Here is a 20,500-nt window from a genome sequence, read left to right as displayed (position 1 = left end):
CTCAGAGGTGTTGAGCATCTTCTGGAAGGTGCTGAGCAACCTCAACCCCCTCTGAAGTCAATGGGATGGTTGGGCTATTTAAAATGATCTATCTTTGCAACACAAGGGGACTAAAATCACAGGTTAATAGCTATTACAGATAATCAGGAGAGGAGGGGAGAAGAGGAGACTTGAGTTCATAACATTGGTCCCATTTTGACAAAGTAACCTGGTACTTCACTGGGAATGTGAGTTTCAGTTATGTTATTTTAAAGGAAAACTGTATTTTAAAAATACAGATAACTTCATCTAGTGGCAATACTGTGGAAGCAAATATCTGAATTTTAAAAATCAAGTTAAGACACACTAATTTAACTTAAATTTATTCTAAAATCAATAGTTAAAATCAGTACAATCCCTTATACTGGTTTAGTTTAAATATGTCCCCAATGCGTGCTACACAGGGGTTTGCACTGGTTTAATGATATTGGTGTAAATTCACCGCTTAGATTATGCCAACGTAACTGTAACCCACACACCTCCTGGGTATGGTATTCTGTCCCATCTAGTGGGGAAGTGGGGGGGGGGGGGGTGGGAGAAGGGGAGGAGAGAGATCTCTCTCTTTATATATATACACACACACACTAAGCTCCAGAGGCCTCAGGTTTGATCCCGCCTGATGAGGACCGGGGTCTGTCGGTGTTACACAACTTTCTCCTGTAGACATGTCCTTAATCTGCTAAATGACACTACCTTTGTCACCAACTATGGGTCCAGTCCTGATCTTCCAAATGGGTCAAATTCACCCCCATGATAATAATTCCATAGCTGAAGTCTTGGTACAGTTGATAGAATTATAGCAAGGATGAATCTGGGTGATATAAAGCAATGGGAGTTTTGCTTGAGCTGAGGAATTCAGGATGGGGCCACAGTGGTGGCAGACTTGGCTTTCAGCAGGGAAATACTGCATCAGGAAGATGGCAGACATCAGCACTTGTCACATTTAAGGAGATATTAGAGATAGACTAAGATGGGGAGAGTCTAGTTATGAAAACTCCTCAGGTATCTTTTAGTTGGAGTCAAGTTCCATTTTATCCACACCAAACTGAAGTATTTGAACTAATCACTGCAGTTACCTTTAATTTTCCTAGCCCAGCAGCACTGCAAGAGGAGATAGAAGAGTAACAAAGAACTTCTTAAACAGCCCTGCTTGGAATTTAGTTAACCTACATGCTATGAAACAGGCAACAATATTTGAAAACATTCAGTACAATTTAAATCATCTGGACATTAAGGAATTCATTCTCTCCTCTTCAAACTCCAGCAACTCTCATAGAATGGAAAAATCAAAAGCATGCTGAAAAAGTGGGGGCTGCAAAAGGAAAGATATAAAACCTTCAACAGAAGCCCTGAACCTCCTAGCATAATAGAGGGCACAATATGTGGCAGAGAAGCTAGAAGGAAACATCAGGAGAGTGCGCAAGCAGTGAGCACAGTCCATAAAGCCACAATGAATGGTAATGACAGGCAATAAAATACCCTTTTAAAAATCCAGCAAAGGATAAAAAGACTGTAGTCTGTGGCGCTGACTGGCAATGCTGTAGCTGCAAAACATAAAGCATGGCAAGAAAGCACAACTAAAAATTATTCAATCATACCAAATGTTTGCAGTGAATCTAGGCCAAGCAAGCAATCAAAATCAAATAGAAACAAGGTATATATAATCCAGCAGTAAAAAGATTGAGAAACAATACTTGCCAAGACATTTTAATACTCCTTAAGCTCACAATTTTCAAAATCATTAATAGAACCATAAAAAAGTGAGGAAAGCATCACAGAACAGTTTAAACAAATGCATGGTTGTAATTCTACCCCTAACTTACCAATGTTTATGTAATTTCTCTCATGTTACACAAGAATCCTAGAGAGAGCATCGTAAAATACAGTGTATTTTCCTTACTGGCTTAAGTATCTTTCCATCTAATTATTCCTGATGCTTCAGTTATGGAAAGGAAATCCACACATCCAGGCAATATGAAGATATTTTTGCCCTTAAGGTGGAGTTCTATTTGGGCAAGTGCCACAGTCTTATTCCAAAGCCCTGTTCCTGGGTCATATCTACTCACCTCACTGATTAAAGCCTCAAGCTTTCAGACTACTCACAGTATCTAAAGTTAAGCACCTGCTTAAGTCTTTATAGGACCAGTACCTAAATACATGGTGGGTTTGTTGGGTTTTTTTTTTTTTACTACCTTCTACTCCTTTTAGTTCTGTAGAGTCAACACAGCTATAGGAGAGCAAGTGGGAATATTACAACATGTGGGTATCAAGAATATTGTTAATTACATTCCTAATGCAAAATCTTTGTTCATGGTGATGTGAAAGAACACAAAATGACCTTCCTATTCCAGGTTGAGGTTGCAGGGGTAACAACTCGGGGAAAGTTGTTTGTCAACTCAGCAGTCTATTTAAAAAAAAAAAGCAGCCAGCCCGTAGTCTAAAAACTGCTCTACGACCTTTTTAATTTTATATGCCAGCAGTCTGGTTCCATTTTGGTTTAGGTGGAGCCTAGTCTTCCTGTATAGACTTCTCCTTTCCCCAAAGGTTCCCCAGTTCCTAATAAATCTAAAACCCTCCTCCCTACATCATCATCTCATACATGCACTGAGACCCTGCAGTTCTGCCTAACTGGCGCTTGGAGCTGGAAGCACTTCAGAGAATGCTACCATTGAGGTCCTGGATTTTAATCTCTTACTTAGCAGCCTAAATTTGGCCTTCAGCACCACTCTTCTATCTTTTCCTATGTCACTGGTATCTACATATACCACATCCACTGGCTCCTCCCAAGCACTGCACATAAGCCTGTCTAGATGTCTTGAGAGATCTGTAACCTTCTCACCCAGCACGCAATTCACGATGAGGTTCTCTCGGTCATCACAAATCAAGCTATCTATATTGCTAGTGATTTGAATCACCCATTACTATTACCTGTCTCTTCCTCATAACTGAGATTCCCTCCCTGGAGAGGTATCCTTAGGGAGAAGGTACGTCCCAACTATGACATCATTTCTTTCTGCTCCAGTTTGATGTTCTCCTTCTCTGAGATTTTTATCCTCCTGGACAGCACACAGGCTGTCAGATTGGGGGTGTGTCCCCTCTCCTGTGTCCCAGAAAGTCTCATGGTGATGACAGAGATGAGATGAGGTATATTTGTTGACAGTCCCCCATTGCGGACTCTTGAGGACTAAGGCATCATGTTTTCAGTGCGGGGGTCCTTAGCTGTGACACTAACTCCCTCAGGTGGTCTGCCAGTGCCCTTCAGAGCTCAAGGCAAGGCACTTCTTTTGGATCAAGTATCTGACATGCTTGTTGCTGGAAAATTTTCATTTAGGGTGGCACAGTAGAAGGGAGGGGACTGTTTGTGCTATATAATGCGGGCAGTTTCATGTAATCCCTTTTAGGAGTGCAAATGCCATAGCAATAGGTGTGGTAAAAAAAAGTCATTCAAATATGCATGAACAAGGGAGAGAAAGGAGGAAGTACACAAGCAGACAGCTTCTAAGAAGGCAGGGAAGTTTCAGAAGGAGGCAAGACATGCTTTTGTTTAGCTGTAAAGATGTAGACTTTTTCCTGTCTGGATCCATGCTCACTGTATGTATCCATGCTCATTGTATTTTCAATGTAGAAAATCAATTAAGACAATAACTAAATGGCAATCCCATTGAGAGATGTTTACTAAGTGATTAAATGTTTCAACCTCCTAATGTTTGCATGCTTTGGGATGGGGCTTTGAAAGAATATATGCACATAGAATTAATGTTCAAATAATTCCCCACTCTCTTGGAACCAATATGTAATTATGAAATACGGCAACGTTTTAGGTTTGAATATTTGTCTCAATTTTTCCTTGGCAAGATAAAACTGTATGCAGTTACTTGATTTCATACATTTGAATACAAATCATACGACCAAGCAAAGGAACTCATCTCCCCCAACTGAGGAGAAAGCCCCTTCAGAGCACGTCTACAAAAATCCACTTTTTGCCCGGCCTTCATGCTAGGGCCTGCAGAAGGGTTACACTGCTCCTTGCACAGTGACACTACTCTGCCTCTGTCTTTGGGACAGGGAACAGGGTTTCTGCTCTTGCTACTTTATTCACTCAGTCACAATCTAGAGGTGGGCCATAAAGCCCCTAATCCAAATCCCAAGCCAAAGTAGCTAAGGCCCATCATGCTGTACTCATTAATGACTAGTAGTAGCTCCATCACCATGATATCTAGGTAACATTTCCTACCACAAATTTTTTCTGCCATCATAGACAGTGAAGTAGATGTGAACAAGAGCACAGCATGCAATACATATACATCTTAACCCACTGGACAAACAAGCCTCCTGGCAACTCTCAATGCTGCCAGCAAAGATTGGGAATAAATCCAGTCTTTAAATCAATCTCCCTCTACTAACTCAGCCCATTAGAGAAGAGAAATTCTCATGTCATTGCCCTCTGACTGGCCTACGGGTAGCTTTTGTGTACAACAGATAGAGTTCATTGCATTCTCCCTTGGATAGCAGTCTAATCAGAGAAGTGGTCTGAGAGGGAGAGATCCTGCATTCTACCCTCCATTTACATTGACTGTAGGCATTTAGGACCAGATTCACCAAAGCACTTCAGCATGTGCTTAACTTTAAAGTGCTATACATTCCTACTCCAGTTTCTTTCTGTAGTTTCTCCAATACCCCAGCTGGGAAACAGTGAGCAAATCCTGACTTTTAAGTGGAAGTCACTGAGTGCAAAATGCTGTTTTTGTAGGGAAAGACATTTTGTCTCAATACAGTCCATTGGGGAGGGAGGAATAGAGAAGAAAAATAGTGAATTCTCTCTCCCTCACCCCCCAGGTAATATATTGTGTTATGTATTTCAATGAGATTTGGGGAGATTGAATGGACTTCTAAACAACACCTACCCTAGACTCAAAAAAATGTAACTGGGACATTCTTTGCATGCATACGTAGTGGTGGCTATAGTTATGAAGAAGTTTACACAATTTCCAAGAAAACAAAGAAGTAGGGAATAGGGGAAAAAAACAAAACAAAACATTCCTCTTTACTATTCAAGGTCCATGAATGGAGTGGGGAATTTGCACTCTTCTTTATTCATTAAAATAGAAACTGCCATCACTTTAATGAACAGCCTGAGGGTGGACAAAGTGCCTTGAATAGCTACGTACCATAGAGTACTTGGCATCCTCTCACTGAAACATCATGTGGGATTGCAATTGTGGGGTTTTTCCAGTGAATAGGAAGTGATCAAAGATACCACTGCACCAAAAAGAATTAAAACAGGCAACATTGCATCAAGTTACAGCCAATGTCAATCATTATATGCCTGAATGCACAATATCCTTTAAATAACATTATAGACATGCTGTGGCATTCAAAATATTCACTGAATTTCAAATTAAAATGCAAAAAGCATGTGCCCCACTCCTCTGGCCAGAATAGTGAATTCTAGGCATTTCTTTCCAAATATATCTGCAATACAATGTCCTTCGTCAGCTCAAGAACATGCGTATTTTATGTGGGGCTGGATGATAGGAACCAGTAATACTAAATGGATGTCAATAGGCTACCTTTGGATTTTGACCTGATTGATGTGAAATGCTGAGCACTAAGTATAACTAGTAAAGATGAAGTTAAAGAAGGAGGGAGGGAGGGGAAAAACCTAATTATGGAGTGATCACCTTTACTACGGTGAAAGAAAACAAACAATGCAGGACTTGAATTCATTGTTGTGTAGATGAGAGTTCCTGGCATATAATGCCAGACAGATCTATTTACTGGGGAAAAGCGGTGCTTTATTTACATGCTAAACAGCACTACCTCCTAGCTTTGGTCTGTAGGGGGGTTGAGGGAGGAGCCGCAAAAGGTATTGCACATTACCCTGTTTCAACAAAGAAAGGGGAAAAACAAGATATACAATTAACAGGAGAAAATCCTCATAACATGCCATTCCACTAAGGTGAAATGCAGCAGATTCTCCCAAACATTATGGGGAGCCCTAAGTCATTTCTCCTTTTTTAACATCTCAGTGAAGACATAGCAGGGGGAAACTTTATGAGTCTAGAAATGGCAAGAGGAAAGGGGAGCACTTAACCTTGAAAACCTCTATGAAAACAGATTGCAATTCAATCTTAAGGGAAAAAGTAAAAATGTAACCTCTGGCACAGTCTACAGATACAAGACATGAGCAAGGTAATGTACGCAGCACACTGCACAATAGTTGGATGAAGGATGGAGAAGGCACGTTTAGAGTCAGTGAAAAAACAATTAATGTAGCCAAAGAAAAAAGGAAAGCTCATTCACTATCACTTTCATTTTGGAGCAAGTGGGCCAGTCCTGCTCTAACTCCCATCTTGCATAAACCAATGTTGCCAAAGTGTAGATCAGCCCAGAATCTGGCTCAGTACTTGCCTCAAATAACCTAAATCTGGAATAACCCACAGCAGTTGAACAAACGTTCCCATATCATAGTGATAAAGCCAGCATTCTGTTAAGCTTTGGAACCCAGTAGATCCTCTGGATGATTTTAAAGTGGAATGCTTTGGTCTCCAGGTTTATAGAACCTTTTTAGGTGTTGCTAAATATAGGGATACTTAACTTTTCTTATCAAACTCCCATACATTTTCCAAATCTGCAACTGATGTGTTATCTAGTCTCCCTAAATTACTTGTACTTACAGTAATATACCACCTATGGCTAATGCCCATTTATATGAAGTTCTTGTTTGCCACCATCCTCTATATGGACGTCTGATCTGAATGCAGATCTCCTCACAGACTTCTTCTTAACCAATGACTCTGTGTCTGGGACTATTTAAATTAGCCTAGTTTTGGCATTTCTATTGCTACATTAAATGAATTTGATTTGTTTGCAGAGATAATCCACTCAATTGTTGTAAGAAGTCTGAATTTGCTCCTTGATTGAATTGTTTAGCTATAAAGCTTTTATTTAATATTTGCTTAGAGTCTGAAAAATACCACAGCCTTATATTATGTGTTCATCTTTCCTTAGAATTGAAGAATTAATTTTAAAACATCCAGTAAAAGATTAGCCCTATGAATAAGAAATGGAGAAGGAAGAAAGTGCTTAATAGAGTAAAACGTAGAACTGATTAAAGAGGTAGCATGGTCTAGAGGACTGAGAGCCAGGAATTTGTAAGTTCTACCTTCTAGCTCAGACAGTGACTCACTCTTTGCCTTGGGTAAGTTACTGAGCCCCTCTGCAATGGTTCAGTATCAGATTTTAAAATTTTATTAAATATAATTTTTTTAACATTAGCTAATACATAGGTCGGGAAAGAGTGTCTGTACATCTGGGTATAGTGCTTAGATTATCCACAAATCTAAAGTTTGTTTTTCAAAGTCACTTGCCAGCCATATTTCACAGGGGAGTTATGAAAATTAAAATACATTTTTAAAGCATTTCACACAAGTACAATTCTCATCAAAGAGCAGCAGAGAATATAAGAGGGCCAAAGCAGCTATGGATGAAGTGCACCAAGCATCCCTTTGCATTTCCCAGTCCTGCTGCTACGTGTGGGGCCAGTCCCCTTGTACTGATATTAAATATTTGAGGGGAATTTGTATAAGAGCTTATAGAGCCCTCGAGGATCACACTTGCGCAGGGATCCAATATGCCAGTAAAGTATGCCAGCTTTAGAACCAGACTGGGTCAGTGATGCAGCTCGAGGCAGCCATGCCATATGGGAGAACATGCCCAAATTCTGCATTCTATACTGAGGCTAGCATTTCACGGAAGTGTTAATATAGGACCAATAGAGGGTTTCCAAAAGGGGCTAAGGGAGTTAGGCACTCAACTCCTTCCAGTGCTTTCAATATGAGTTGGGAACCTACTTGACTTAAGCACCTTTGAAAATCTCAGCCTGAGAGAGGAGAAACAAAAAAAAAAAATACAGGGTGGAATGTGGAAGACAGAGCTAAGAACATGGGGAGCAAAGAAAGAGAACAGAACAAGAGACCTAACATCAAGAAAATGGGAAGGAGTTTTCCCCCATAGATTATAACAACAGCTAGCTCTGGTAGCTAACTGAAATGGTGTATTTGATGTCTAGGACACAAACCATCGTAAAAGACAGTACACTGAGAAACAACTGATCAAATTCAGTTCTTGGGATCCTCCAAAATAAGGGAGAAAATACAGACTGCATGGACTTTTACTTTTTCCTTATGGACCACAAAAAGAACAAACACTAAACTATAATATAGGCAGTGCAGGTCCTTAATTTTATTCTCTAAATAATGGCTTTATATTTGAAAGCTTAGTGTGCCTTTACTGCACCCCAGGTCACAATTTAATCTCTCTTTAACCTTAATTTAATGCCCAATTTAATCTGAATATGACAGTTAATAATTAAGAGAATTCATGTGGTGCTGCTTAATGTTTGGTTGTGTTGGTCATGTACATCACGTATGGTACTGTATTTTTTTAGATCATGCAATGTAGGGCAAAGTCCTGCAAACTGCTGAGCATCCTAAACTTCCGTTTGAAGCACCTCAAAGATCTCTCATCCTCTCCAGGATTGGGCCTTAAATGAACTACATCATATGATGCATTTGCCTCAGACAAAAACTATAGTTTTAACACATCAAGAGAAAAATTCTCACTGGAAATAAGTAGTAAAAAACTACTGAGGGGTGACAGTTTTAGGTTCCAGGTTAGAATTTGTCTAAATAGCAGATTTTCTATTAGAACATCTGTTCATTTTGCTCTTTGATAAACTTTATGTATACTGGCAATATCCACCAAGCAGACAAACTGACAGAAACCTGCAGACATATCTCCACTGCTACAGTGATCAATACTCCCCATAGCACACCTTTCAAGATTCCTGGGTCCTACATGAGCCTATCACATCATGTGGTGTATCTCATCCAGTGCACTAAATGCCCCAATAACAAGTATGTGGGTGAAACCAGACAATCACTAAGCTCTTGAATGAACCCACATAGAAAAATACCATGTAACCCATGGGCAAATACTTTTCACAAAACCATCACTCCATATCTGACCTCTCAGTCCTTGTCCTCAAAGGAAACCTACACACCTTCAAAAGACAAGCCTGGGAGCTTAAATTCACAACTTTGCTAAACACTAAAAACCATGGTCTTAATGAAGACACTGGACTTATGGCTTACTACAACAATCTGTAACCCACTCACCCCGTGTTTTTTGTCCTATGAACGGCAAAAGTGTTAATAGTCCACTTCACTTTGAATGGTCACTCACAATAGGCATGATCTACTTATGCTAAACAATCTATTCCATCATGTGACACTGACTACCTTTCCCAGACCTGAAGGAGAGCTCTGTGTAGCTCAATCACTTATCTCTTTCCCCCAAAGAAGTTGGTCCAGTAAAAGATATTACCTCGCGCTCCTTGTCTCTCTAAACTGACACCGTCAGAAGTCCAATCTAAACTTATATGGTGCATTGCCTTCGTGTTACATGGGAATGTCCAGATTCATAGTCCATCTTGGCCAATAGCCTGTGTGAGTGGCTGTATCAGATACTTCAGAGGAAGGTGCACATTGGGATACTCTGCCTCCAGGGAATGTTCCTCCTTAGTTTTTCTACTTAACCCATTGGGTTGAAGTATTCTCTAGAGCAGCTGTGCAGGCACTGCACTGGGACTTAGGAGACCTGGGTTCTATTCCAGGCTCTGGCTCTGCCACTTGCCGAATGTCACCCAGCAGGCCAGTCACTTCATCCCCATGTGCCTCAGTTTCCCCATCTGTAAAATGGGACTAATAACACTGACCTTCTTTGTAAAGGTCTTTGAGATTGATAGATGAAAAGTGCTATCAGAACTAGTTATTATTATAATCTATGGGAGAAGATTCCTTCCTATTTTCTTATAGGCTATGTTGGCAGTGAGATAAAGCTAAGGCAGGTACCATACAGCCTCACTTTCCTTTCAGCTTTATAGGGCACCAAGCACCTCACTTGATTGGACTTAAGTTGTTAGCAAATTTTCCCACAATGGGTTTTTCCATTTATTCATTTTACTTTCATCCAGGGGGCAGATTCTGCTTTCAGTTATACTGGTATAAATCCAACATTGAAGTCAACAGATTTTCACCAATGTAAGTGAAGAGAACATCTGGCCTAAGGTGTATACTGCAGACTGACATGTGCAAGTGCTGTAGTTTGTATTTGGAAGCCACAGATGTGCATTTTGTGAGCAACATTTGCAAAGCGTCAAATAGTTTGACCATTGCATGTTGTCATAGGGTCCCACTCCATAGCAAGCCCCCTGTGCCCAGAAGCAACTCACCAGCTGGCACCCTCCTGTGGATAGATGTGGTGTTGCTTGTCCTTCCCCTGGGTCACCGCCTCCTGTTAGCTCTCTCTGTCTGGTCTTCTGTGGCCTAGCCCTCTAGCCAGATCACTTAAAAGTTCAGTCGCCCTCCAGGATATTCAAAGTCCAAAATACACACTCCCTCGTTAACACAAACAAAATGTCTTTCACCCCTCCTGAACTGAGCTCCTCTTATGGAACACTGGGCCCTCAGATGGCTTCCCTGGAGTGTGGGTAACTCAGGCAGCTATTGCCTCTGTCCTTAAGCCAGGACCCTCCAGCTCTCCTCCTGGAGCTAGGTGTACTTCAGATAGTCAGCAGCATCACCAGCCTTCCTGCTGGAGCTGAGTAATTTAGGCAATTAGTTCTTCCTTCCTCAAGCCAGGTGTCCCCAGCTCCTCCCAAATGGTGTCTTTTAGCCTGCTATGGGGCCTTAACTAGCTTCTCCCTCAGCTGGCCCTACTTACTCCTCAGGTTCAGCAGATTTGACAACCTTCTACTATGGGTGTCTGCCCTGTCACAGGTGCCGATTTTCCAAAGTGCCGGGGGGTGCTTGACCCCCAGCTCTGACCCAGGCCCCGCCCCCACTCCACCTCTTCCCCCAACACCCCCCCCGCCTCTTCCCACCCTTCTCCACCGAGTGTCCTGCGTCCTCACTCCTCCCCCTCCCTCCCAGTCTCCTGCCTGCATGCCACGAAACACCCGTTCGCGGCAGGCGGGAGGCACGGGGGGGGGGGAGGGGAAAGGAAGAGCTGATGGGGGACTGCTGGTAGGTGCTCAGCACACACTATTTTTTCCCCTGTGAGTGCTCCAGCCCCACACCACCCACAGAGTTGGCGCCTTTGTGCCCTGGTATATGGCAATTGGCAGCACATATGCTATTTCCCATCTCATTCCCAAGTGGTTGGGTGAGAGGCAGGGTGACCATATTTCGCAAAGAGAAAATGGGACACTACGTGGGGCTAGCCCAAGGCCTCCCCGCTTCCCCCCATGGGCCTGGCCCAAGCTGCTCGCCCAAGCCCCCCTCCCTGCATGAGGCTCGGGCTGGCGTCGCTGCTCACCCAAGCCCTGCCTCCCCCCCGCGTGGGGCTGACATCACTGCTCGCCTCCTGCACTTTCCTCCGCACACCATTATTGGCAAGAGCAAGTGGGACAAATGCCCACTTTTGCCAAAAAAGTCAGGATGGCCGCGACAGGGCTTAAAAAAGGGACTGTCCCGGACAAAAGGGGATGTATGATCACCTTAGTGAGAGGGGATCCCTGCCCAGCCCTCTCTGCAAGGCTCCTGGAGCTGGGCCCTTAAAAATACAGTAACAGGGTTTCCTCCCAACCACCATTCATTCCCCTGACCACTTCCTCTCTATCCATATCCCTCATAGGTCCTTATATTGGACCTCTGAAACCTTTAAAGGGCCTTGAAACATGCTGGGATGGACTAACCACTAGGTACTCCTGCCTTGAAGGGGCAGATTGCCCCATCACACTTTTATTTATATTTGTACTCTTGCTTTGTAATGTACAGTAGGGAGGCTATTTAAAATATATATGTTTGTCTAAAACTTGTTCCTTAGCTTTGCACAGAGAAATACCATAGGCTGAAAAGCAGAATAAATAAAACTGCATTGTACTTAACAATCATGCCCTGCAGTGATTTATACATTAAAACTGTTTAATCTAAAACAAGATTAAAAATATTGCACCTCACTGAAATATTTTCCCTTAGTAGAAAGCACTCAGATGGAAAATTTCATACATTGCTACTGATTTTGTGCCTGAACAGTTTTCACATATTTTTCTAAAACTTAGTTGTGTCAAATGATTTATTCTCCTCTAATAATACAGTACAAGTAGCTAGGAAGATGCAAGTGCTGAAATGGTTGATGGCAGTTAGCCAACTAAGTGGTCTACTGTATTCAGATTTTTTGTGCTTACCCATACTAATCCTTTTTCTTTTTAAATGGACTAATGCTCTACACAGCAGGAAGTGTGTACTAGCTTGTGGTATGCCACAGTGAGAACTTCTAAAATGCACAGTTACATACTCAAATTTAGCCAAATGTGAACTGCAGGACATATCTACTAAGAATCCCGGATGAGGGCGAGAGAGGAAAAACCACCCTATACTCTTCCCCTTTTAAGGAATTAGGTATTCCAGGCAAGATGTCACATTGTGCCTTATTTAACAACCTATAAAAACACACCTGGTGCAAGGGGAAGACCACTGAGAGGAAAGGTATACTGCTTTACTGCCATCTAATGGTGATGGTACATTGCAATTAGCTAAAGATAAGTGGCAAGTTTTTATGCTTGTATAAAAAAAAAGTTATAGGCAGGAAATATTCAGTTTCACAGTGCATGAAATGATTCTGTTACGTATATGCTGCTGCTGGCTTCAGATTCTTCTGGCTTTACATTTTTTGCTGTTACACATATTGGCATCTGGTGATAATGAACCAATGGCAATACTAATATCAGAGCTTAATTTGTGCCAGGGCTCTTCCCAGGGCTAAGCCCCGACACCTCGAGGCTTGGCAGTTCATATCCCCAGCACCTCTGGGCTTGCTGCATCAGTCATGAATGTAAAAAAATTGCTTGAGCCCTGGCACCTCTTTCATTACAAATTAAGAATTGACTAATACACATGTTCAGAACACATTAATATTATAGGAGAGGAAGCAGCATGATTTCCTGTCAGAAGAAGCAAAAACGTAATACAAAATATGACCACCTACGCTTATTTCTAGAGTAGTAAAAAGAGTATCCTAAAAAGATATGGGTGAGGAAGAAGACATGCAGCCTCAGATATCACAACAATTTAGCATGATGTTAACACAAATGCAATTCTCAAGGGTAGACAGAGTTGGAGACTTGTGTAAATAGTAGAGCTCATTATAAAAACAGTAACATTTGGCAGGAATTTTTCAAACTTTTACTTGATTTTTAAATTTAAAAAAAATATATATACCTATATTTTGTGATTTCAGTAAAACACTGGAATCATTGAAATATTTTTATCTGCTCTACAGATAAATAACTGAAAAGATTAATTGAAGGGGGAATTTCTTTGGTCAAACTCAAATTTTCAAAAAAAAAAAATTATAAACTTAATATCCAGAGCATTGTCTGACACTAGTAATTACCTTGCAACTAGAGAGGAGACAAAGTGGTAGCAGGACACAGGCCATTCAAGCTGCTGGCGGTCAGTAAAAAAGACAAAATACTGAAAAATATGTAGCATGGAAGCATCTTACAATGCAGTCCCTAGTTATGGTATGCATACTGTGTTAGCTACTTCTGCTTCCTTTGGAGTTATTGGGCATTTTGCCATTGGCCAACAATGGGAGCAAGATCAGGCTCTTAGTAATGGAGTATAATATTGAGTTCAAGGTATAAATGAAGGCACAACATTATTTTAACAGTAGCCATTGGAGCTAGTGAATACTAACCCCTGTTGTGATGGGATATAACTTAGTATAATTTTGCCCCATGCCAGAGGCCAGGAAATAAAGATCTTACCAGCATTCCCGTGTGTCGCAACTTTATTGGAATTAATTTCGGAGAGCTACATCAGTCACAACAGGCAGCTGCTATTTTTCCAATGCAAAAATCTCGAGAAACACTGCTTGTTTGTTTTTAATCAGTTGGAGTGAAGACCAGGGGCAGCCAGAATTTATAGGCATCCTTGTCAATTTCAGCAGAAGGCCCTTAATTGCTACTCACAAGAACAGAGGTCATCTCCTCTGTGGCCAGTACATCAGGTGCCCCACTCTGGGCTATGACATCAGTTCAGGAACATGCATTTGTCTATATGGGATTTTTAAAAATTAAATAAAAAAAAGAAAAAACAATGTATCCAAAGTTGCTAAAAAAAATAAAGGTTTGCGTATTATATCTCATGCTCCCAGTTTACTACACTTGTTTAAGGAAGTTTGAATTCTAAAACATTTGTTTAACAAATAAATGTACAACTGAATGGACCACTTTTCTGGATATTTTTCAGAATTTAGGACCCAATCTTCAAAAATTACATAGGTGAATAATCCCATGAATTCAAACAGGATTAATCTGTTGAGTGAAGACTCTACAATAAACACAGATTTGCAGCGTTTGATGTATGCTCACTAGTTAAACTCTAGAAGTTTTTCTCCTCCATTGTAATTTGGAATAGTAGCCATGTGAAGTCCATGGCTGAAATGGACAGAACAACATGAGGTGCTACATTAAAATTCTGTGCTATTTCCCCGCTCCCCTCCCCCCAAATACAAATTAATATCTAGCAGTAAGTGAACTGTTTTTGGCAGGCTTATAAAAAGGTTGAGAAGCAGTCTGGCCAACTCATGATCTAATCACAAGTCTTGTGTTATTAAAGCCCAAACTCCTACAGTCATGTGAAGGTGTGAAAATTATGAAATGTTGAAACCTTTTTTCTTTCAAGAAAAGCTGTGTTTCTAGCCCTCTTTGCAGTAGAGAAAGACAAGACTCTTAGCAGCTCAAAAACCAGAAAAGCAAATAAAACAATCCCACAATTATTACTTTTAAGTTAACTTCATTATTTTGGGGGGGGGGGAGTGCTAACGTGTGATTTTTAAATCCTTAGGGTTGAAAATACTGAGGGAGTACATGCCAAATCTCACTCCCCTTGCATGTGAGTAATCCCATAGTCAATCATTTACAGTGTCTACACCAAGGATTTTAAGAGATTCTCCCATCATTGTTCCAACCCTGATGCAACTCCACTAGCAACGTTGAAAGCTCTAATGTAGACAGAGCTCAGGCTTTTTTACCACCATCTCATCTAACCCTGTCCTGAGTGGGTCTAGACAACACAGTGGTAAAAATGCCAGCAGCCAGTGTACATTAGTGCTTCCAACTACTACCAGTATTGGTGGTGGACTTGAACCACTGCTACAGCAAAGTTGGGAGAACTTCTGAAAATCCTCACTCCGGACAAGGCCAGAGGGACTGCTCCTGTAACGATGGTGGCATCTGTGCTCAATAATCCAAATCAGAGCTGGTGACTCACAATTTATTAGATAAATGTAATCTGTTTTTCTGTTCAAGTCCATTGTCCAGTTGTCCATACCCATCTTGAGTTTATCCTTATTCAAATGATCACTGAGTGCAACAGGAACAAGATTGGCTTAGCTTTTCACTACTAAGTATTCTATTATGATCATAACCCTGCCACAGTTACATGATGTACGTTACTAAATAAAAGGAGAGGTTTGAAATAAAGGCTTTGCATACAAATTATAATGAAGAAATAATTTCAGTTACTGCAATGATATCCTTGTTTTTAAATCCCTGAATGTCATTCAGCCAAAATTACATATTAGGAAAAAAATAGAGCCTCTAAAGAGGATTTATTAATTGTGTGTAATATGAGTACAGGCAGAATGGGAATAAAACTCAGATGACTGGACGCAGAGGAGGCTAATACTGATAATGACTATGTGCAATATAACTACTTTTTAGTCACACTCAAATGAAATTATTTTTCACAAATTATATTTATACAAAACTGGGAAACGTACCACAATGCTCATAAGCATTGTAGATGCTGAAATCCTGGGGTGATCAACTTTTATGCTGACCAGACATTTTCTACAAAATTCTTTCATATCACAAATTTTGACAATTGGGGACTCTATTGCTGAGCAGGTGGTAACACAGATGTTCATGTGGTTAATGGGATGAAAGCTTTTCCTTAAATTGATTGAAATCAGGGCCATATCAGCCATTTCCAGGGCAGAACCCACAGAGGAAGCCAAGGAAAGCAAGGAAGATTCCAGGAGACGTCCTCCATGGAGGATTTCCAATTAATGTTGTTTTAAGAGCTATACATCACTGCACAACACTAACCACTAACAAATGGAGTTTATTGTCCCTTATGGTGTTTCTTATACATTTCCTATCTAGTACTGGCCACTGTCAGTAACAGGATGCTGGACTAGAGGACCTCTGCTCTGATCCAGTCTAGCAGTTCTTATGGTTCCCTGAAGAGGAGGCTCTCCCCGGAAGTAGAAGGAATAAATATTGGGTCAAAAGATGTGTGCGTGTCAGTTCAAGAGATTAGAACAGGGCCTCACATATTCAGCTATTTGCTAAAAGTTAGAGGCCTGATCTGAGAGGTGCTAAGCATGTGCAATTCCCATTGACTCCAATTAGAGATATAATGTAATTTTTAAAATTGATATACATATATATTCTGATCTACTGCATTGCCAGGCATATGTTACTGAACATTCTGACCTCGTGTTAGTATCCAAAAGTGCATGTTGTAGTGGGGATGGCAGCTGTGTGAAATGCCACTTGTAAAATCAATATCATATTATTTACTTACCTCACAGTTAGATTATATGACCATCCAAGATACATAGAAGACCAGTGACAGAACATCTTTGGTTGTTTTTTTTCTGATTCTATTAAAATATATTTTCTTTCTGCAGCAGGAATGAGGAATAACTAATGAACAGTTTCATACTATCAGTTAAACCTGAAAGAAAGCTCTCACTTTTTCAGCCTTAGATGTATGGGTGCCGGACTGTGTACTTGTGATTAGCTTGTTCTGGGAGGCAAAGGTGGAATAGAGACTGCAGACTTTTAGACAAGGACCTATTTTTAGTTACTATTGCAGCTATTCAAAGTAGCATCATCTTTCCTTTTACAATATCAGTTAAGCAATGTTGCCAAACACCACATCAGCTTCTCTGTCAAACATTTCATTCTTCAGTACTCAGTGGAAAGCTTGAAAGCTACAGTATGTTCTGCCAGGGTCCTCTAGAAAGCTGCTTTGCATTACTTTGCTTAAAAGGCTAAGAGGACTGCCAAACATAATTTGTTAAATATAGTTTTTGTAATTAATTTTTAAATTTTTTCCATTGTTTGGAAAACTTTCAGAGTCTGGAAAGGTTTCAGAGTAACAGCCGTGTTAGTCTGTATTCGCAAAAAGAAAAGGAGTACTTGTGGCACCTTAGAGACTAACCAATTTATTTGAGCATGAGCTTTCGTGAGCTACAGCTCACTTCATCGGATGCATACCGTGGAAACTGATGAAGTGAGCTGTAGCTCACGAAAGCTCATGCTCAAATAAATTGGTTAGTCTCTAAGGTGCCACAAGTACTCCTTTTCTTTTTGAGAGTCTGGAAAATGTTTTTTCTTTAACATTTTTGTCTTCAATCATTGGGCAAACACTGGGTTTTGCCCTTCCATCATTGAATAAGCCTGAATTTAGAGAAAGGCAGTTCCACTGGAAATTTTGAAACTGTTTCCTTGGGGTGGAAATTATTTTGTTTTTTGAATCCTGCAAAGCTACTGTGATATTTTAAAATTTTCATACTTCAGCAGCTAATTCCAGTTTGGTCTTCATCTTGGAAATTGGATGTGAATAAATAGTCTCTCATAAATAATATACATTGTTAATAAGAAGAAGTTAGAAATCTAAATCATCAGCAGACCATATACTCTCGAACATTTACATATATTCAGTGATCATTTAGTTCATGATCTTTAGTGACTATAAAGGAAACAGACAGAATATTATACCAAACAGATGTACCATGATGGAAAAATCCCAGGGAACTGAATAGAGATAAAATCTATAGAAATGTAATATGGCTCTATGGAAATTACTCTAAAAAATTGAATTGTAGAGTGTATGAGGGCCTTTCCATAGGTTTTTTTCCAACCAACCTACAGCAGGTATATTCTCTATTAAATTCTATTTGAATGTTGTTGTTTTTTTAAAGTGGCATAGAAAGATTATAACTGTCTATGAAATTATTTTCCACCATGCCGACTATGAACACTGTCAAAGTTTCAGTGTAACTACACCTATATTTTCCCCTCTGTGGTCCCTCAAGGGCACTCGCTTAAAGGTTCCCAGTTCACTGCTCCTGGGTGGGGATGCACATCTCTCTCCCTTTCTGACCAGGGGTTTAAGTCTGCATAGGTCCCTGAGCTATACTGGGATATCCCCAGCAAGCCCGTTTGCCTAAATTGCCAGCAACTGTGCTTTGCATTCTCTTCAAAGGCTATGACCAGTGTTCTGCCAGCCGTTGCAAGTTACCACACAGCTCCTTCTAAGCAAGTACATTTATTGTTAAGGTAAAACCATTATAGAAAAAGCATATAAAAACCAATATAAGAGACCCTACACACACACACAAATGCTTTCCAGAGGTCATCCGCAACTCCTGCATAGGATTCTGATAAGTGTCAGTCTCTCAAATGCCAAAACTGGGTTTTCCCCTGCTTACAGGTTCACACCAGTCTTTAGATCAGGAACCAGAATCAAGGCTGGGCAGATCAGCTATTTCTTTATACAGCTCGGGCCTTTGATCTCTAGTTTCTGAGAAGAGGTAATCACCAGTCAATGGCCTTCTCCTGTGGGCGTAGCTTCTTTTGCATAAACTGAGTTGTGGGTTCCATTTAACAAGTATTGTCCCAAAAGTCCATGCTTGTCTAGCACATTTCAATATAGTCATTTGAACTCTTTACACCTCCCTAGTCTCATATTCAGAAACATTATTTTACAAAACTGGATCCATTCCATCCTCGTGACACATAAAATTGAGACCCTTGATGTTGCCATATATCATAAGACAGTCTTTTAAAAACACACACACAGTTGGACTCCAGTGAGTAAGTATTTATCAGCTCTTCAGAGGAAGCACCTTGTCTTCTTCCTATCTGCAAAAGCCACCGTTGGCATTACATAAATAAGTACAACAACATAACTGACTACTGGTATTTTATATCTGTATTTAGCAACTTAAAATATATACATTTATGAAAGATATGCACAGATCAGTCTGTTTCTCTGTGCCTCTCACACACGATATCCCCCCCCCCCACTGTATACTTCTCCCCATTTTCTATTTTATAAAATAATAAAAGCACTTAAAACTAGAAAACAGCTAACAATCATCAGCTTATTTTGGCCTTGATTCATGACAGATACTGTTGTCTGGTTGTTTATTTTCTTTCAAAACTCTCTAGGCAAAGCACATCCATTAAAAACTCAGTGGGCTAGATCTTCAGATAAACTGGCAACGCTCCACTAAAGTCAGTGGAGTTAGGTCAATATATACTAGCAGGGAAGCTGGCACAGTATCTAACATGATATTAAAAATGCTAAACTCCTACAAAAAGTTCCCCACTCCAGGACGAGTCCCCTTTCATCACCTCCCTCTTCACCCAATCATTTATCACACACTCATGCCCCTACTAGAATACCTGGGAGGACAGGACAGGAGAGCATTCCTGCATGTCCCAAAGCAAAACAAATCTGGGATCTGGCAGACCAAAAAGGAGGGAAGAAAGTACAAAGGACAAAGAGAATTCCAAAAGCCAAAGTCCCTCATGGAGAATACCCCCACCTGTTTCAACTGAGGGTATGTCTACACTTACAGAGTTTTTGCACTGTAAGTTTCACCGGTGATAAGGAACCGGTGAAAGTAAAGTGCTGGTTTATGTACTCACTCAATTCCTCAGGCATCAGAGAGAGTGTTCACACTCCCAGGTCTTCCAACGCAGATGAGAGCAGTGCTGTAGGGCAGCTATCTCACAGTGCAGCTCTCTCAACAGATCTTGGGGGGGGGGGTAAGGGGGTGAGCGGAAGGCATTCTGGGTCCCTGCTCAGTGCCCCGTGCTGCTCTGCTTCATATCTCAGGAGCCCCATTACTTCCTGGTTTCTTCTGCAGCATTTTTTTTTTTAAAACCTCCTGTTGTCTGGCTGTTTTCCCCACCACATCTACGAACAAAGGGAAAGGGAACTTCAAAACTTCCCAGGGCTCAGTGTTTTCCCCAGGAATTGAAATTTGGGGCTGGGTCAGGGCGAAGGTGGGCTGTATGGCACCATAGTAAAAACTGAAAAAATGTTTCATGACCATTTTATTAGATTTTAAAGTCATCACACAAATTGAAAGTTGGCTACTCAACCCTTCTATGAAGCACTAAGTCTACATCCTTCTTGGTTTCTTGTTATAATTTTGCACAACTCTGTTAATGAACTTCTTAAATGCAATGCATTCATCTTTGGTGGCTTCTTGTATGTCCGGTACGTCCATTCCTTCAGTTGATATGCTCATTAGTTCATTCACATGATCAGGCAGAAGGTGACTTCTTTCAAAACACAAAATT

General features: G+C 40.7%; 1 protein-coding gene across 4 annotated transcripts in view; it reads right to left on the bottom strand.

Moving 5' to 3' along the window:
• LOC140914956 (uncharacterized) overlaps positions 1 to 20,032 on the bottom strand; it is an 84,519-nt gene extending 64,487 nt beyond the window's left edge. For all 4 annotated transcript variants that reach the window (XR_012160051.1, XM_073354086.1, XM_073354085.1 and 1 more), the window contains exon 1: positions 19,841 to 20,032. The gene's annotated coding sequence lies outside the window, so the exon portion shown is untranslated. The remainder of the gene's footprint in view (positions 1 to 19,840) is intronic.
• Between the last annotated feature and the right edge of the window lie 468 nt (positions 20,033 to 20,500).

Source organism: Lepidochelys kempii, chromosome 7 (assembly GCF_965140265.1).
Source record: "Lepidochelys kempii isolate rLepKem1 chromosome 7, rLepKem1.hap2, whole genome shotgun sequence".
NCBI classification, from domain to species: domain Eukaryota; kingdom Metazoa; phylum Chordata; order Testudines; family Cheloniidae; genus Lepidochelys; species Lepidochelys kempii.
This window is presented reverse-complemented; position numbering and strand designations above follow the sequence as displayed.